The sequence below is a fragment of the Lactuca serriola genome, chromosome 5 (assembly GCF_051521515.1).
Source record: "Lactuca serriola cultivar US96UC23 chromosome 5, Lser_US96UC23_V15, whole genome shotgun sequence".
In the NCBI taxonomy this organism is placed as follows: domain Eukaryota; kingdom Viridiplantae; phylum Streptophyta; class Magnoliopsida; order Asterales; family Asteraceae; genus Lactuca; species Lactuca serriola.
Genome location: NC_136412.1, coordinates 268941199 through 268957828, shown reverse-complemented (window position 1 = coordinate 268957828; position 16630 = coordinate 268941199). Strand labels below are relative to the sequence as shown.

Genomic DNA, 16630 nt, shown 5'->3' with positions numbered 1-16630 from the left:
GATCTGGACAAACCTGATCATGTTTGTCTTCTCCACAAGTCTCTCTATGGACTTAAGCAAGCTCCCTGAGCATGGTTTCATCGGTTGTTGACAGCACTTCATGCTCTTGGTTTTCGTGTATTTAAAACGGACCCTTCACTTTCTAAATACTCCTCTAACGATGTTCTCTTGTATATGCTTGTTTATGTTGATGACATTATTCTCACAGGAAACAGTACCGCTGATATCGACCGGGTTGTTCAGAATCTTAGTCGCACTTTTGCTCTACAAGATTTGGGGTCTTTATCTTATTTTTTAGGGGTTGAAATTGTTAAATAGGGGTCCGACATTGTTTTGTCTCAAAGAAAATACATACTCGAGCTACTTGAACGAGCGAATTTGTCTAATGCCAAATCTGTATCATTTCCGATTACTACCACCACCAATCTTGCCCTAGGCGACATTCCACCATTTGAAGACCCGATTAAATATCGCCAAACAGTTGGTGCACTTCAATATGTGACTCTTTCATGCCCGAATATTTCGTTTACGGTAAACAAAGTGTGTCAATTTATGCACTCTCCGAATCAGAATCATTGGTCTGCGGTTAAACGCATTTTGCGTTACTTACTTGGTACAGTAACAAGTGGACTTTTATTTCAACGCAATTCCGATAGTGTTCTTCATTCTTACACAGATTCCACTTTTAATGCCTTGAATGCTTTCTCTGATTCTGATTGGGCTGGTTGCCCGGATGACCGTCGATCCATCAGGGGATATGCTATATATCTCGGTTCTAATCTTGTCTCATGGTCTGCTAGGAAACAAAAGACTGTCTCGCGATTATCAACAGAATCTGAGTACAAAGCCTTAGCTGATATAGTTGCTGAACTCACATGGCTTCAAACTCTTCTACCGGAACTACGATTTTCTACTCGTATTGTTCCAGTTCTATGGTGTGATAATCTTGGTGATACATACCTATCTGCTAATCCTGTCTCTCATGCTCGTACCAAACATGTTGAGGTTGACTTTCATTTTGTTAGAGAAAAGGTTGCCCGAAAACAACTCCTGGTTCAGTTCATCAATACAGATAACCAGATTGCAGACGTGTTCACCAAACCGCTACCTTCTCACCGTTTTTAGTTCTTGCGGTCCAAGCTAAGAGTCGCTCCCCGACCTTAGCTTGCGGAGGAATATTAGACAAATGTTATAAATATTAGGCATTAATTTTATAATCTAGAGGGATCGTAGTCTAAATATATGTATTATTAATACTTATGTAATCGTGACATTCTGAGACATAATATACAATTCATGTTTTACCAAGTTATCCGATTTTAAATAAGTTTTATGCTCATAAACATTTATGGCACAATTACTTGGTTTTTTTTTTTTTTTTTTTTTTTTTTTTTTTTTTTTTGTGTGTGTGTGTGTAAATTTCTAGTAGCCACATGATTATTTGTAGCACATATCTATTTATTTGCCACATGATTATTTGTAGCACATAGCTTAGTGAGTTTCCCCCAAAATACCAATACACAAGCAAATAGCATAAATATAATAACAACATGCAATGAGTCCACAACTAACAGACTGGATTACCCCTGAGCCCACAGCACAAGTTTGGCTTGCCCCCTGGACCCACAACTTATGTCTGGCTTGCTCCCTGGCCTGATCAGTCCTCAGACTGAATACCACTAAGCCGTCAGTATGAGTCTGGCATGCACTTCCCGGTCCTCAGCTTGTATCTGGAATGCTCATGTGCCCTTAGTATGAGTTTGGCATGCCTTCCCTAACCCTCATCTCATATCTGGTTTGCTCCAGGGTTTGTTGGCTACAACACGGAGCAATACAACCTCAACCACCATACATAATATGTCAACATATAACAGATAATATCATATACATATAAACAGGCAGTTACATTAGTCTTACAGATCTACCAGACTAGCATATCAAGAGCAGTATGCATATTTATACCATACTCAACATATCAACAACATCGGGTTATGAAACCAATGTGCCGACCTTGGTGTCTTCGACCCGAAAGTATAGTGAGGAAAACTCACCTCACAAGCTGCAGAAAATTGATAAGGCTCGACTCCGAATCTCAGCTCTCAACTCGAATGCCTACAACCACCAATTGACCAATTCCATCAAAATCCCAAAAATACCCAAAATACCCTCAAAAGTCAAACTTGGTCAAACATCATAATTCCACTAAGTCAACCCAATCGAGTTAACTCAAATTGGCTAATCCATGCGAGTATGTGGTAATGTGGAGCGTACCCAGAGGTACGCTGAACGTACGTAAGCCTTGCATTGACTGATTACTTGAATACCTGATTTTCTTTCAAAATAAAATAAAAACAATATACTAGTTATAATAACTATTGAATTTGTATTTATTTATTAATTTACATAGTTATTGACTTCACTATTAACTTCTATAAAATGGTTTGTGATAGAAATAATAACCAAATTCAACCTGAAACAAATGTCAAATCTCAATTCAACCAAATTCATATATTGTTGTAATAATATATAATCCTATAGTAAATATGGCGTGAATATTGAGGAAAAAAATGGGATATATCTTGGCAAAGAATATAAGATTCTCTAGAGATCCTCTTTCCCCAACTTTCAAATTTGTTTATTTTGAAAAAAAAACTAATTTGCGTACAATTTTAGTTACATAGTTACAAATACTAAATGAGTTCCATATTTGGATAAGGTAATGTCCATAATTGCGTTGCTGCATCCATGATCTTGCAACCCTAACCCAAACTTCAATTATATAAATAACTAGTTTATAACCCGCAGAAACCGCGGTTACGAAATTAAATCAATTTTTATAGCAAAAATTCATAATTATTAATCAAGTATTTTAAATAAATTATTAATTAAAAGATATACCAAATTTTTAAAGTTAGTTATAACTTCAAATTTAACATATAATTAAAAAAGTAAATGTTTCTATAAAAAGTTTAAAATCTATTATTTAAAACCTTAACCTCGTTAATAATGATAGTGATTTGCCTAATATATCTCCTTGACACATGTCATATTATTAATGTTGAATTGTATTAGAGTTACACATGACAAAAGAAGATTGAAACTATTCTTTTATTAGTATAGAGATTTATAATTTATATGAATAAATGCCACATATATCATTTATCTATTAATAAATGAAACTTTTTAAACAAAAGGTCCATGTATTTTATCTTATGTCCAAGTAGAACTCTTGCTACAAGAAACAAAATAGAATTTTGTCATCGGTTATACCTACACAAATGAATTGTAATTCTTCTTGTTGTTATAGTTCAATGCAATAATCAATTATTTATGTATAAAATTAAGACACAAGTGTCATTTTGATATTTAATTAGCATAAATGATCAAAATAAAAGGAAAGTTTTTTTTTCCGGGTAATACCCAAAATACCTAAACCCGACCTAATACCCGACTTACTTGTAACCGATTACCTAAATTTTATTCAGTTCGGTTATCGACTATTCTTTTATTAGATAATACTCGATCTACCCTACGTGAACTACCCAAAACCCGAAAGTTATACCCGATCAAAACCCTACATATGTGAACTTGTAGATGGTAGTTTTCCATAAACTTGGTGATTAGTAGGAATGATTGAGTTGACAACTATTGTTGTTGTTGTTGTTCTGTTTGTGTTAGGCAAAGTAGTTCAAATATAAACATTTTGACTGATTAGAGTTTCATAATCTTAAGTGGTTTTCGGAGGAGCAAAAAGTAAATCACGGTCATTATTAAAGTTAGGAACATAAACAGGTGAAGCCGGATTTGAACAATATGACGAACCATTTGGGAACTAAATTGTTCACGATCTATCTTCCTACTATAAAATCTGTCAAACTAAACATCGATACTTTATTCGATTACTCAAGTGAGTTTTTTAAATGTAACATCCATAAATTTCAAGCCAATTTAAAACTTTTTAAATCATTCAAAAATCGATAATCATTACAAACATGTTTTCAAAATGGTTTAAAAGTATCCCATAATCAAATTATAAAAACGTAAGGAGGTGCACGATCACGCATTTGCCTTCCCGCAATCATCAGAAGTACTTTAAACAAAATCAACAACTGTAAGCCCGAAGCTTAGTGAGTTTCCCCAAAATACCAACACCATACAATCATAATCATATCATAAAATCAAACAACATGCATAATGAGCCATCAGCCTGACTGGACCGCGTCGCAGGCCTTTAGTCTATCTGGACCGCTCTCAGAGCCTTCGGCACGTTTGGACCGCCTCTCAGGGCCTTCAGCCTATTCGGACCGCTCGCCGGGCCTTCGGCCTGACTAAGATGCCCTCCCGGGTCTGTAGTCTATCCGGTCCACCCAGGTATGTTGGCCTTCAACACAAAGCAGGTTCGCCTCAACCCAACCCCAATCAAACAATCATGTCCACATAAATATCATACGATAGCATGTATATAACAGTCAAACTGATCTAACAGATCACTAATCATAGCAACATCCTATAACCAAGATACCGACCAACAAGCATAACATGCAAATAACCCAGATACAAATCCGAAAAGGGCCGACATTAGTGCCTTCGACCTTGTTAGTATAGTGAGGACAACTCACCTCAGAAGTAGCTCGGAATGATAATGTCAAATTCATCCAAATACTGTTCCAACTCCAAGACCTACATCCACCAATGATCCACTTCCATAAATTCCTAAATTACTCAAATACCCCCAGAGGTCAAACTGGTCAACCCTTGGTCAAAATCAAAGTCAATGGTCAAGGTCAACAGTCCATGTTGACCCAATGTGTCGAGTGCAGTTCACTGACTCGTCGAGTCCTTCCAGGACTCGAGAAATCATGAAAACGCTAGTTGACTCGCCGAGTTTCCAGACAACTCGTCGAGTCCATGCGTGTCCAAATGTCGGGAAAACCCTAACGGACTCGTCGAGTCGTCTCATTGACTCGCCGAGTCCTTGTAGAAACCCACCTCGTCCAATCTTCATTCGACTCGTCGAGTTAACTAGGCAACTCGTTGAGTCCCTTCAGTCAATTTCTCATTCAAACAATTTTAAGCTACCCTAAAGCTCCAAATGGCAGATCTAACCTCCTAGGGCATGGTTTCCACGTAAAGTTGCAAAATTTACGTACATGTATGGTCCTAAATGCCAAAACCAAGCTAAGGGAAAGGTTTAACCCAAAGAGAAGGGCCAAAGCTTGCTAAATCTAATAACTTTATGAGTATAGGGACTTAGAGGAGTCCACATCTGAAGTTACAACTTCAGATCTTGCCCAATACCCGAAATAACCCTCAATCAACTAGAAAATTGCCTTAAACCTTTACATGAAGAGAGCTAGCTAAAGATAAGTCAAGGTAACGACTTGTTACCTTCAAAATGATGTCAAGATGAAGTAGAGTTGGATCCACCAGCTTCTCTTTGCTCCAAGCTCCTTAGACTTCAAGCCTTCTTCACAAGATCCACCTTCCAAGCTTCTTTACACACAATAATGGAGAGTACGCGAGATTAGGGTTTTCTGAGCTCAAGAGGGACGGTAAGGGAGGCCGAGGGAGGCTAATGACCCTTTAAATAAGGTGCAAAACCCTGGAAATTAGGGTTTCATTTTCCAGCTCCTACTCGTTGAGTTGGGATCCTCCGACTCGTCGAGTAGTCCTCATAAATCACGCGGGCTGACTAAAACTCTACACTCTAACTCGTCGAGTAGACTTCCTTAATTGCATGATATCCGTAAATCTCATTCTTGAAAATTGGGATGTTACAACTCTCTCCCACTTGAACTAGGCTTCGTCCTCGAAGCCTACTACATTGGACACATTCGAACAATGCTCTTGCATTCCAACCTCTGACTCCCAAACCCAATCGTATCCCTTTCGACACTGCCACTTATACATATACCAAAAGTACCTCCTTGTTATGCAGAACCTTTACCTCTCGTTCCAAGACGACCACCGGCCTCTAGACGTAGTTCAGGCGTTCATCGTCGTGAAGATCACTTAATGATGCCACGACGTCCTCGCCTAACACGCACTTCCGCAACCGCAAGACATAAGAAGTGTTGTGAACCTGACCAAGCTCCTCCAGGAGACCCAGTCAATACGATGCCTTTCCAACCTTGGCAAAACCCGAAATGACCTGATATATCGGAAACCCAAATTCCCTTCTTCCTAAAGCAGACCGCACCATGAAAACCTGGAGTCCTTCCCAGAACACAATCATGGATCATACGCGGCTGCCGATAATTCTCTACTGGAGAAAAGATTATATATTCTTTCAAGGGAACTTATTCGATGACCGAATTTTCAGAGATAACACGGACTACGGGAGGCAAACTAGGAGATGAACCCTTGTTGTGCCGACAGGATAATGCTTCCTTCAGCTCCCGAATCTACATATAATAACAGTTAACTGCTAACGCATAACCACAAACACCTGTGACTGGACTGATCAGCCTCGGGCTGGAATATCAATATGTCGAATCCAATTAACCACCGGATTGAAATCCTCAGGGTTTGCCGACCTATCGCCTCAACCCTACCACCCCTCCTGGCCTTCGTTCCTACGACTTACAGTCGACCCACACCGGGTATCTTGGCCTACTGTCGCAACCCTACTGCTCCTCTTGAGTCTCCGTGCCTACGACTTACAGTCGGCCCGCACCAGGTATCTTGGTCTACTGCATCAAGAAGGACCGCCTCAACACTCCCAACACAATGTGTTGCCATAGATAATCAGGAGCAAGATCTAACCTGGTTCTCAGAACCTGACATATAGGGATGCTCTAATCCAACAACCCTCGATTCATGTAGATGATATCATACCTTTCGCCTGCTACTCGCGATCCACCCTACAAGCAAAAGTTTTCCCCCATTTACCTCACCAACCTCCAGAGTGCATGCCTCACACGGATGCACAACGTAAGTTTCCGCTATAAGACATCTTGAAATGGCCGTCCATAATCCACCTCAAGTTCCTGACTGAAACTACCACAAATCATGCAGAAAAGACCCTCAAACAGGTTAATAGTGAACCTTTCACATTCCAAATCCATATAATACACAAAGACCTTAGTATAACCTCTGACTCTTTACCATGCCATTACCAATCGCTGGAGCGACGAACGGAGATGATCAACCAATAACTTCCACATTACATCTGATCCCTAACAACAACTTACAAACAAGCACGGATACGGGGCAACCATTCCCCATATGCATTATGATACCCGACTGACACTCCCAACGGTCATTGACCATTTCCTATCCAAACCAACTAGTTAATGGGTCTTTCGATCTCCATCAACGCATCAATTCGGGCTATTTGGCCTGCAGCCCATGACTGGAATGCCCCTACCAGGTCCTCAGTCCATGGCTGAAATGCTCCTAATCTCATACCGACCTTGTCGATATTACATTGATTGTCCATCCTCATGAGTCCTAGAGATACTCTCCTCCTTTCACTGCCTTGAGGGGACCTAATCGCTGTCCCACACAACACCAAACAAGCATCACAATACAAAAGTCCTACCATACACGATTTCCTTTTAGAACAAATTGTTGCCCAAGAGTCTTCAGGCTCTCTTACATGACCGTCGACATTCCCTAAGGGCACCCCATAGGTGATAACCAACAAGCACAACTAACATATAGTTCCACGGGTTATTATCACAAAACAGTACGCTCATTGCCAAAACGTAGATCCAATAAAATACATACAGAGTCTTCAGCATGACTGGACTGCCTCACCGGACCTCCAGCCTATCTGGACCACTCTTAGAACCTTCAGCATGTCTGGACCGTCTCTCTGGGCCTCAGCCTGTCTGGACCATTCTCCGGGCCTTCGGCCTGATTGGTACGCCCTGCGGGCCTTCAGTCTATCCAAACCGCCCTAAGTCTGTTGAGCATAACCTTGGACTCATCCTGGTGCCCTCTCCCATATAGCCAACTCTCTCCCACTTGGGGTTTCAAACTCCTGATCCAATCCGCAGACTATAATCCCGACCTAACTCTAGAACTCATGTTGATCGCCCAACCTTCTCGGGAAACCGTGGTCTGATCCCTGACCCGCGTATCCACCACATAAGCTAAAGAACCCGCACACTCGTGTCGAAAGTACCATCGAACCCTGTTAGCTAAACATAACCCTCAGTGGCTGATGCTCCATCTGAGAATTCCCAATTCACCCCCACTTGGGACACTAACCACTACCTACTGGTTAGAAATCAGCTCGAGCATAGCAGAAAGTCACCCCGGGATATAACTTACCCAATACAACAACATTCGAACACAATACAATTTCATGATATTACCCCGAAGAATACAGGAGATGTCACACTCTTAAGAGCATTCGAAGAAATCTTGACTTCTTCCTCCTGGGTTACCCTGACCATCGTGAGGGTATGCAGGAAAACTCCCCCTTTCAATCCCAGGTGACATGAATTGATCCCTGTTTGCAATCCAACAGATAATCTGGCACCCGACCTATCTTGAGAATATGTTACCTACTTGCCTCACAAGATGTTCTCGCCACATTAACTCACCTGTGCTTACCAGTTCTGAAATACTGCTGCCAACTTCTGCGACCAACGGACCCCAGGCTGGAAATACCACCTGACCCTGGGTCACAAGCCTGCTCCCTCCTGTGAACTCGGAGGAACTGAAAGGGTACAACCCGTGCCATAGATGATAAAATTCCGATCCACCGATCAACCATTCTACTGCCCATCCTCTAATAAATCTCTGAACTCTAACTACCTACAATCTTTTGATAATAAAATTCTCCTGGCACCTCTAGTGACCTAACGACTTATGAGCTCCGCCACACATAGATTAAACAAAATAGGTAACTAACCCGAAGTTGTTGCTTACCCATACTCAACGAGATTCCAAGGCAAGACCAATACAGATCAAAGACGATTTGACCATAATATTATTACAGAATGAGGGGGGAGGGGGGAGGTTTCCAATTACATGCCTGAGATTTCTTGCGGCTCGACTTTGACCTCCTGAGGAACAACTACCTGAGATTTTCCGCCCCCAACGTAGGACAGTTGGACCTGAAATGACCTGGCTGGTGACAGTGAAAGCATATATGATCCTTCTTGCAATCCTGTTGCACATGCCCTCTTTCTCCGCACTTGTAGCACCGAATTTGTGACAAGCAAATCTGTGGGTTCCCCCACACTTTCCACACACCTCCTGACCTTCCTGACTTCCAGTACCCAGGTCAGCAACCTCCAACTCTTCGTCCTCTGCTGAAAATTCCCTCCTCCTATTTCCTAGTTATGACCCCCGAATGGTCATCCCAGCAGCAACGTCTCTCATAGTTTGTAGCACTGCAATTTGCTCCCCGAGCTTGGCGATCACCCTGGAGGTGACCCGGTTTACGACACCCAACAATTCTTCTTGAAAAATCTGAGATACCTCTACGGAAATCATCTCCTGCGTTTGATCAAAAGACAATACCGACCTATCCTGGCCGCTAGCTCTTCCCCCTGCCGTTGTTACAATTGTTGAAGTTGCTGCGTCAGCCGTCTCAGTAATGGCTGCATAGCGCTCTTCAAAGTACTTCACCATGGAGGTCTTAATAGACCCAAACATCTCCGACCCGTACAATCTCGACCACCTCCTCCCAAATAATCTCCCTGACGCGATCCTCTGTCACCGCTGGCCTATCCTGGCTGCCAGCTCCTGATCCTAACCCAGATCCGGCCTTAAATCGTCTCGTAACCACCATACTGAAAGTATACCAGGAAGATATCATATAATACGCATAAACAACGAGGAACCTACTCCCAACCAAACCCTAGGGGTTGTGACTTCCTTGCTACACATATGGGTCTTGTGCTTTTAGTAGTACGGGTCCATACTACCTTCCACACCTACCCATATTCGTCTCAAGTATCATCACAACGCCCTAACAATATATATAAACATGGCGAGCTCTCAATCCTCACTCCTAGAGGAATGCTAAATATCTCATAACTGGCCTCCCGGTCTCGCACTACCCACCCATCCATGAAACTTCCACCAACTCTGCAACACTCGTGGATGCTAGCCATACATAACGCTGGACCTTATAGACTTTCGAATACTTGATCCTAACCTAAGCCCTTAATCAGACAAGAACAAGAAATAAGGCCAAACCAAACATTCTCAGGCTATAAGATCTTAATTATGTACGGCCGTGATGTATACACTAAGCAACTACAATAATGATGTTAATTTCACATAAGGAAAAACCCTAGGCTAGCAGGCAACATATAATCAAGCAATTCTATCATGCAATTCCTGAAGATCCCTAGCCTAGTACTAGCATGTTGTTCTACTTCGCTGGCTCCGGCTGATCGTACACTTGCATCCTCCTTTAGTATTTTGAAAACCATTTGAAAAATCATTTTAAAATCTTGTCCTTAGTTTGAGACTAGAGACACACAAGTGTTTCCTCCAATGCACTCAAACCAAGGCTTTGATACCAACTTGTAACATCCATAAAATTAAAGCCAATTTAAAACTTTTTAAATCATTTAAAAACCAATAATTATTATAAACATGTTTTCAAAATGGTTTAATGTCAGAGTATCCCAGAATCAAACTATAAAAACATAAGGAGGTGTATGATCACACCTTCGCCTTCCCGCGATCATCAGTAGTATCTAAAACAAAATCAACAACCGTAAGCCCGAAGCTTAGTGAGTTTCCCCAAAATACCAACGTCATACAATTATAATCATATCATATAAACAAACAGCATGCATAATGAGCCATCAGCATGATTGGACCACCTTGTAGGCCTTCAGTCTATCTGGACCGCTCTCCGAGCCTTCGACACGTCTGTACCACCTCTCAGGGCCTTCAACATATCCAGACCCCTCAACCGACTAGAAAATGGCCCTTAACAATATTTCGGGTATTTCGGAGACATTTTAGCGTTTGTTATAATTAGGGATATATCCCTAATGAAAAACCCTCAAATAAAGACAATTTTTGCAATATGAAACTATTTTGGACCTTAGCAAAAAAAAAAAAAATAGAATCATTTTTATAGTTTTTTCAAAAAAAGAACTATAGTTAAAAAATTAATAATTAGACAAAATTGCAAAAATGGTCCCTATGGTATGCATTTTTTTGGGGTTTTGGTCCAAACCCCGACTTTTTTGGATTGATGGTCCTTTTGAGCTAGTTCCGTTGCGTATTTGGTCCCTCCGAAAATTAAAATGACTATAATACCCTTAGTGTATTTATTTTCTATTTTTCTTTCATTTTATTTTTAAATTTAATACTTGTTTAATTACTTTAATATTTAAAAGATAAGAGCTCTCTCTCTCTCTCTCTCTCTCTCATCGATCAAGGTTCAGACTCCAACTTTCACTCTTCCCTTTCTTGTTTATTGGAAACTCAGATGATGTTCTTCAAACCTCACACAATACTAAACACCAAAATTAGCCCATATCTTGAACTTAATATTCTAAGCGATGCTTACCAACCATTATCTCAATCATAGAACCTGTTTCGTATATGAAAGCTTTACAACAACACTTTGAATATTCAAAGTTACACACACATAGTTAATGGGCACAAGTTTATGATGTTTGTGCTTTAGCCATTGTAATATGTACAAGATAACCCAGATTCCCATCATCTTCATTATTAGTTCCTAACGAGACCATCATCAGCTACCGATTATCACTATCTTCGTCCCTTGTTCTTGCTTGTTTGTGACCCCATTTGCAGATCAGAGTGACAAGGAGGAATAAGGCATATCATCATCTTCGTGATCTCTTTCTGGTGATAGAATATCCCGTAACAGAAGTAGATGGAATGTGATGGGTTGTTTGCTGTCGAGATATGAGAGAATAGCGAAGTAGAGAGAAGGGTGGTTGGGAGAGAAGAAATCATCAAATTAGGGAAAGAGTGAGTACCATTTTCTTCCCCATCCCTTCTTGTTGGTTTTGTGATTTTAGGTATTTGAAAGTTCCTCAATCTTGAAAATGATTACCAGATTCATGTTGGTTTAGTGATTTTAGGTATTTGAGTTTGGGGAAGAAAGAGGGAGGGAAAGATGTATAAAATGAGGTCTGATTTAAAGTTAAAGCAGCTGTAACTGGGTTTGATTACCATAATTGTATCGAAGAATGAAAATGAAGAACTGGTTTATGAAGGAACGGTTGAATTTTAGGTCTGGTATACTATTGAAGAACAGATTGAAGAACTAGAGAGAGAGAGAGAGTGTGTGTGTGTGTGAGAGAGAGAGAGAGAGAGAGCCAAATTAATTAACTATTTTCTTTTTCCTTTAAATTAAAATGAAAAAACATAAAAATGATATTAGAAAGAGCATTTTAGTCTTTTCAGTTTTATGAGGGACCAAAATCACAAGCAAACATGGTCAAAAGGACCACGGAGCCAAAAAAATCAGGGTTTGGACTAAAACCCTAAAAAAATGCATACCACAGGGACCATTTTTGCAATTTTGTCTAATAATCTACCCTAATAAATGAAAATGACTTTGCCACATGTCATCTTCTCATTCATTTGGACACAGTTAAATTAAAATCCACATTTAATATATAAGGTAATATATATGTAAGGTATTTATTAGAAAATGGTTTATATATGTAATGTATCTAATGCATTAAAGTCTTATTAATTTTAATAATTCAAAAAATTTCTTATTTTTCTTATAAATTTAAAGTTTTCAAATTGTTAAAATTTTATATTTAATTTTTTTTAAATAAACCCATGTAATACATGGGTTTCACCTAGTTATTATTAAATAAAAAACATTTCAAACTATTATTTTCGAACGGCCGTATGATAATATTAGTATTAGATAAAAAAAAATAATAATAAAGTAGACCCGCAAGTTACTCGGTCATATGAGTAATTTGACTGGTTAATAATATGCAAAATTTGGAAAGTCGGTTCAACTAAAGTTTCCATATTTTCAAGTTATTTAATACTTTAAGATTAGTATGTACTTTAACAATAGTCATGATTCTTATGAACAGTAACCATGGTATTCTTTTGGCGGTTTCCTGTTTCTGCTTCTCGGATTGGTTTTTGTGATTTTCCATTGGATTTGAGTCGGTCGGCAGTATTTCTTGCATGTTTGCCGTGTGTGGGGTTATTTCCAGCTGAATAATGTCTATTCCATTGAACTTCCGCCAGCTGTGCTTCCCCTTTTTGCCACCTCTTGTCTCACCGCCGTTTCCTTCCAATAAGAAATCTCTTTTCAATACAGATTATCCATCGCCTTGACCTATTCCACAGGGGCTTTGCTTTCTTCTGCACACAAAAAACATAAATCGATGCACACAAAAATCGGATATATATATATATATATATCTTTTCCTTTATTCTTCTATTATCTCAGTTTGTTTGCACACAGGGCCTGGACCACCAACACCACTATACACATTCTCCATCCCTGCGACGACGTCGGAAAGGAAAGCCATCGCAGTAAACTAGGGTTGTTATTATCTGAATAGAGGGCGGTGGTGGTGATTTCTGTAAGATTTTAGCAAGAAGTGAAGCATACGACTGTTTTTATGTGCGTATTTCTGGAGATTTTTTTTTAATCTTGAATCAGGTAACTAATGATGTCTAGTTCTTTCATATTTTATTAAATTGTATTTCTTCTGCTGATTTGATTCGAAAATTTGGTCCTTCCACAAAGAAATTACATGTTGAGGTGGAGTTTCAAAGTTGGCACGCCAAGTGTTCGATGAAAGTACTGAGATACGTCCAGTGGTGTTCCATTTTCTGAGAGTTTCACCACATATTAGCCCACTATCTGCTGGTCCACGTGGACATTGGAATCATTGCAAAGTGAATCCAAAAGAATGCCTTCGTAATCAAATAAGAGTTTTGCAAGGTTGTTGATCTGTTTTTACAAAGAGTAAGACATGTAGTTGAATGTTTTTATTTGTTTAGCATTCAGATTCAGCACCAGGGTTGAGATGCTTACAGCTCTGAGGTTATCGTATTTGATGGTCCACGTAATCATCTGTTTTTTTTTTTTTTTTTAAATCCTTTCTGCGTGTTGCTCTACTTATTGATTTCGTTTTTCACATAGGTTGCAGGATTGGTGTCGCCAGAAGAGTAAATATGGTAAGCTCTTGTGTTCTTGTTGTTACCTGGTTATGTTTACTTTTTGGTCTTCTGTTTGCATTCTTGAGTTTTGATGTCAATCAAACAAATTGTGGACTTCGTAATTGCTTTGCAATTTTCATTTTTGTTGGAATGGAATGACAAAGTAAAAAAAGTGAAATAATTGAGTAGATAAATACTGAACTTAGAATCTCAAAAAGATAAACCAATAGGGCTATACTACTTCACTACAAGTCTACAATCCCTAATTTAAGCCTCCATTCCCTACTATCTGCAACCCTAAATTGAAGAATAAATGTGACAGATTGCAGTTCTGATTCCCTGAATTTCTTATTTTCATTGACAGGTTCCATTCTTTAAAAAACAGACCAAAACACCCCTAATATTTTCCTGTTTTCAATGCAGATTAGAGACAACACTTTGTCCTGTTGTTAGCATCCTTGTGGGATATAACAAGAAGAAAAAAAAAAATACTACATTGATATCATTGAATCAAAGCCTTGAAATGCAATAAGCATCATGGAAACCGATTGTGAGGAGGTAGACTTTGCTTCTCCTCTTGAATAAACTCAATATTGACATTGTAAGATAGAATAGAGAGTGATACTAAACTTTCTGTGTATTTTGTTGTGTGTTGTTAGTTGTTGTCAGTTATAGTGGAGATGCTGAATCTTCCTTATGCTCCAAGTTTTTTGAGAGATACCAAAATACTTTCAGGTCTTATTCCAGGTATTTTCTTAATTTCTACTAAACATCTTTATATTTTCTTTTGTCTTCTTAAGTCTTGTTTTTGTATGATAGCTTACATTCATCAGCATTCCAACTCAAGCATTGCATTTTTTTTTTCGTATTACAACATTTTTACTTTCAAATATTTTTTTATCAAGAAATTTTCTACAAAAATCTTTACATTTTTTTTACTTATCAAGGCATTTTACTTTGAGAATTTATCAATTATAGCATTATCTTTTCATCTTTTTTATTAAAACACATTTCTTTTGAAAAATCATCCCAATTAAAAGCACTGCATTTTTTTAGTATTTTTTTTACTATTGCAACATTTTTAATTTAAAATATTCTTTTATCAATACATTTTTTTTCAAAAATCTTTACTTTTTTTTAATTATCTAGGCATTTTCTTTGAAAAATTTACCAATTTTTGCATTGTACTTTTAGTATACTTATTAAAAGAGCATTTTTTTTTGAAAAATCATACCAGTTAAAAGCTTTGCATTTTTTTTAGTTTTTTCTACTATTACAACATTTTTACTTTCAAATATTCTTTTATCAAGACATTTTTTTACAAAAATCATTATATTTTTTTTACTTATCTAGTCATTTTACTTTTAAAATTTATCAATTATGGCATTCTACTTTCAATTTTCTTATTAAAAGCACATTTCTTTTGAAAATTCATCCCATTTAAAGAGATTGCACATTTTTAGTTTTTTTTTCTCTGTATTACAACAGTTTTACATTCAAATAGTCTTTTTTATAGACATTTTTACAAATATCATTCCAATTAAAGCATTACATTTTTTTTAGTTTTTTTACTATTCAAACATTATAGTTTCACATATTCTTTTGTCAATATATATTTTGTACAAAAATATCTCATTTTTAATTATCTAGGCATTTTACTTTGAAAAATTTACCAATTATAGCATTTTACTTTAAGTTGTTTTATTAAAAGCACATTTGTTTTTTTTGAAAAATCATCTCAATTAAAGCATTGCATTTTTTTAGTTTTGTTTTACTATTACAATATTTTTACATTCAAATATTCTTTTATCAAGAAATCTTTTACCAAAATTTTTACATATTTTACTTATCTAGGTATTTTACTTTGAAAAATTTACCAATTATAGAATTGTAATTTCAATTTTTCTTGTTAAAAGCAAATTTCTTTTGAAAAATCATCTCAATTAAAACATTACATACTTTTAGTTTGTTTTTATTTTTTTATTATTTATTTATTTATTTATTTTTGTTTTTACTATTGCAACCTTTTGGTTTTAAAATATTCTTTTATCATGACATTATATATAATTTTTTGTTACGTTTTTTTACTTATCTAGGCATTTTACTTTGAAAAATTTACCAATTAGAGCATTGTACTTTAAGTTTTCTTATTAAAAACACGTTTGTTTTGAAAAACTATCCCAGTTAAAGCATTGCACTTTTTTTATTATTACCACATTTTCACTTTCAAATATTCTTTTATAAAGACATCTTTTTACAGAAATCTTTACATTTTTTACTTATCTATGGATTTTCCTTTGAATAATTTACCAATTAGAGCATTATACTTTCAATTTTCATATTAAAAACACGGTTGTTATGAAAAACTATCCCAATTAAAGCATTGCATTTTTTTTTACTATTACCACATTTTCACTTTCAAATATTCTTTTATAAAGACATCTTTTTACAAAAATCTTCACATTTTTTACTTATCTATGCCTTTTCTTAGAGCATTGTACTTTAAAATTCATTATTAAAAGCA

The 16630-nt window shown here is 37.3% G+C and overlaps 1 long non-coding RNA gene across 4 annotated transcripts in view; it reads left to right on the top strand.

Moving 5' to 3' along the window:
- Positions 1–16630, top strand: part of LOC145054263 (uncharacterized) — a 47517-nt gene that overhangs the window by 16152 nt on the left and 14735 nt on the right. For all 4 annotated transcript variants that reach the window (XR_013684739.1, XR_013684738.1, XR_013684740.1 and 1 more), the window contains 5 exons: positions 13403–13603; positions 13691–13912; positions 14090–14124; positions 14530–14664; positions 14766–14853. This is a non-coding gene — a long non-coding RNA (uncharacterized LOC145054263). The remainder of the gene's footprint in view (positions 1–13402; positions 13604–13690; positions 13913–14089; positions 14125–14529; positions 14665–14765; positions 14854–16630) is intronic.